Below are 3,980 nucleotides of genomic sequence, written 5' to 3' on the forward strand. Positions count from 1 at the left end.
CTCCAACTTCCGAAATCAGAATTCGACCCCGATATTAAAAAGTCTACTTCCGATCAAAATACCAAAAATTCGACTTTCACCCTTTTAAGCCTAAATCAGCCACATACCTCAAATTCACAGTTCGAACACGCTTATAAGTCCAAAATCACCCAACGGAGCTAACGAAATCGACGAAACTCCATTATGGAGTCGTCTTCACACAGTTTCAACTATGGTCAAAATCCTAAGACTTAAGCTTCCGTTTTAGGGACTAAGTGCCCCAAATCACTCCGAAACCACAACAAAACCTCCCGACAAGTCACATAAGCAGAAAAAAATACGGGGGAAGTAGTAACATAAGGGATTGTGACTAATACACTCAAAACGATCGACCGATCGTTACAAACGAATAAGATAGAAAGTATAAGAATTTAAAACTAAAATGGAAAAAATATCATTACTAATCCAAATTCTTTAAATATTCCCAAGCACTATCTACATCTTTCACTTTAGCGTCATCCACTTTCGCTTCTTTGACAAAGGCACATTCTTCAACAGAAGCTGGAGAATCCAAAACTTTCTGATTCTTCATTTGTGACTCAGCAGAATTTACATTATTCGGACTCTGTTTAACCTTATCCGGTTTACCGCAACATTCTACAAAAGAAGCTAGAGAGTCCAAAACTGTCTGATTCTTCATTTGTGACTCGGCAAACTTTATCAAACTTATTGGTTCCTTTCTATCATCCTTTCCATCTCTTTTTCTTATCTCATTAACATTTGTGTGATTCTTAGGTAATGTGCACTCTTTAATTCTCAGAATATCTGAAAGCTCCAACAATGCTTTTCTTGTAAAGTTATTTTTCTTGTAAAACTTCAAACATTTCTATTGCACTTTCTCCATTTATTCGAAGATGTCTTTCAAGGGAGCTTTAATCTTTTCAATTTTCCACTTCTTACTCACATCATCATCTTCGACACAAACTGGAGAGTCCCTTTCTCTCTTATTTTTCATATGTGACTTAACAAACTTAGTCCGTGTTATTGGGTCCCTTCCATCTCTTTTTCTATTTTCATTAACACTTTGGTGTTTTTCATAGGGCTCTCACAAACAGGTAATGTACATATTTTAATTCTCAAAATATTTGTAAACTCCGACAATGCTCTTCTTGTAAAGTTATTTTGCTTTTCATATATATATATATATATATATATATATATATATATATATATATTTCGTGAATCATTCACAAATTTCTGTTGCACTTTCTCCATTTCTTCGAAGATGTTTTTCAAGGGAGCTTTAGTTTTTCTATTTATTACTCACAATATCATGTTCGTCACAAGTTGGAGGGTCCCTTCCATCTCTTTTTCTATTTTCATTTACACTGGTGCTTCTTCATAAGACTCTCACAAACAGGAAATGTGCACTTTTTAATTCTCAGAATATCTGAAAGTCCGACAATGCTCTTCTTGTAAAATCATTTTGCTTTTCATCAATATTCCTTCAAGAATTTTTGTTGCACTTTCTCCATTTCTTCGAAGATGTCTTTCAAGGGAGCTTTAGTTTTTTCCCTTCTCCTGTTCTTACACACAACACCGTAACTTGTAATCTGCAAGATATATTATGTTGAGTACTAATCATTTTTAAAATTTCTCAGCAATTCTTTCAGCAATTTACCTCAAGATTCATAACACTTTCCTTCATAATCTCTTCAATTCTATTTGCAAAAAGTTCTGGCTTGCGTTTATATCTAAATCAATATACAAACAAGTAAAAGTGAGATATATTATTTGGTATATACAAACAAGTATGTATATGCATGTACATGCATATATATATATATATATATTGAAATATATCCATAGCAGAATCCTTCCTCTATATTTATACTAGAGAATCTATTCACGCTTTGCGCAATCCGTAAAAAATAAATTAGTTCAAAGATTTATGTCATATATTAAAGTTCATGTTAATGTAAAAGCTTTTCCAAATACATACAAAATACCAACAAAGAAAAAATCAACATCTTATGCCGGATATTAATAATAGTACTATAATGTCTACCTTTTGAATCACTTGAAATATTATACTTTTTCCTTCTCTTCTATTAATGTTTACCTCTATCTATAGAATTTCTAAACAAAGTAGTAAATAATAAAAGTACAACGCCACCATTCCCGATCATATCATCGGGAAAAGAATCAAATTTGCATGTCCTTCACTTTTCATACTGTTTCCTATTTTTTAATTTTTCCGTTTTCTTTCACTTACCATTTTCTTTCTCATCTTAATTCTTTTTAGAAATTCCTAATGAAAATAGAAAAAGAGATGGAAGGGACCCAATAACACGGACAAAGTTTGTTAAGTCACATATGAAGAATCAGAGAGAAATGGACTCTTCAGCTTGTGTCAAACACAATGTTGTGAGTAAGAAGTGGAAAAACTAAAGATCTCTTGAAAGTAAACTTCGAAGAAATGGAGAAAGTGCAACAAAAATTTGTGAAGAATTCACGAAATATAGATGAAAAGCAAAATGACTTTACAAGAAAAACATTGTCAGAGCTTTAAGATATTCTAAGAATTAAAAGGTGAATGCAACAAAAATTTGTAAAGGATTCACGAAATATAGATGAAAAGCAAAATGACTTTACAAGAAGAGCATTACGGAGCTTTCGGATATTCTGAGAATTAAAAAGTTCCGATTCTCCACTTCTTACTCACATCATCGTATTCTTCATATGTGACTTAACAAACTTTGTTCAGTGTTATTATATCCCTTCCATCACTTTTTAATTTTTAGACTATCTGAAAGCTCCAGCAATGCTCTTTTTGTAAAGTCATTTTACTTTTATCTATATTTCGTGAATCATTCACAAATTTCTGATGCACTTTCTCCATTTCTTCAAAGATGTCTTTCAAGAGAGCTTTAGTTTTTCCCGTTCTCCTCTTCTTACTCACACACCGTAACTTGTAATCTGCAAGGTATATTATGTTAAGTACTAATCATTTCTTAATTTTCTGAGCAATTCTTTTAGCTATTTACCTCAGGATTCATAACACTTTCCTTCATAATCTCTTCAATCCTATTTGCAAAGTAAAAGTGAGATATATTATTTGCTATATACAAACAAGAATGTATATGTATGTACATGTGTATGTATGGGTATATAAATACAAAGGACTCTTCTAAGTTTACCTCTTAGCTAAAGAGAGCAGCTCGAACAAGTGTCGGTACAGAACATCAGTAAACAACAGCTCTTCAAGCTCAACAACTTCCTAAAATCCTGGAAAACAATGCAGCGATCGAGTAGGAACTGGAAAACAGCTTTGAATTCCCCTTTTGATCGTTTTTTGTTTTTGTTTATGGGAATTTTTATTTTTTTTTCAAATCTGGAATTCAAATTCTTTGAATTGAGAACCCTTTTTAGCTTTGTTTTATGAGAGATCTCCATGTGGGTGAAGTGAGGAGAATCAACAGAGGCGAGAATGAGGTCAGAGATCGAGGTGACGACTAGGGTTTGGGCATAGAAGAAGAGTCCGTTTGGAGAGGATGGGGGAATTAAGGGTTGCTAGGGCTTTTGTCCTGGGGGGGGGGGGATCCGTTCTCTCCTCTTGTTGATGGGGAGTTGGGGTCTGTTAAGTAAATGAGTAGAATGGGTAATGGGCCAGACGGGGAAGATGGGGACTGGGCTGGTGCAATTTTGGGTCGCTGAAATTGGACCAATTTGGAACAAGAAGCAAAATACCTTGTTCCTCTTTTATTTGATCTTTCAAAAATAGCCACATTATTTCTAATTGAATTTGTTTTGCCAAAACGAGCTAATTAGCATTTTAACTAATTAATTAAACTAATTGATTAAAGGTAATGTATATTTTTAGTGATTTTTATTTTAACCATGCTTGTAACCTATGATTAATTCCTAAATGCATTTAACACACTCAAAGACAAAAAAGTTTTTGATGATTTTTAAGATTTAAAATAAATATATTTCTAAAT

At 32.9% G+C, this 3,980-nt stretch overlaps 1 long non-coding RNA gene across 2 annotated transcripts; it reads right to left on the minus strand.

Moving 5' to 3' along the window:
* Positions 1-1,265: 1,265 nt before the first annotated feature.
* LOC104087544 (uncharacterized) lies at positions 1,266-3,571 on the minus strand. 2 transcript variants are annotated; one of them, XR_684314.3, is made up of 4 exons: positions 3,180-3,571; positions 3,027-3,066; positions 1,661-1,733; positions 1,266-1,592 (listed from the first exon to the last, which is right to left on the minus strand). It is a non-coding gene; the product is annotated as an uncharacterized lncRNA (long non-coding RNA). The 2 variants fall into 2 exon arrangements; XR_684313.3 differs by lacking the exon at positions 3,027-3,066.
* Between the last annotated feature and the right edge of the window lie 409 nt (positions 3,572-3,980).

The sequence above is a fragment of the Nicotiana tomentosiformis genome, chromosome 6 (assembly GCF_000390325.3).
Source record: "Nicotiana tomentosiformis chromosome 6, ASM39032v3, whole genome shotgun sequence".
In the NCBI taxonomy this organism is placed as follows: Eukaryota; Viridiplantae; Streptophyta; class Magnoliopsida; order Solanales; family Solanaceae; genus Nicotiana; species Nicotiana tomentosiformis.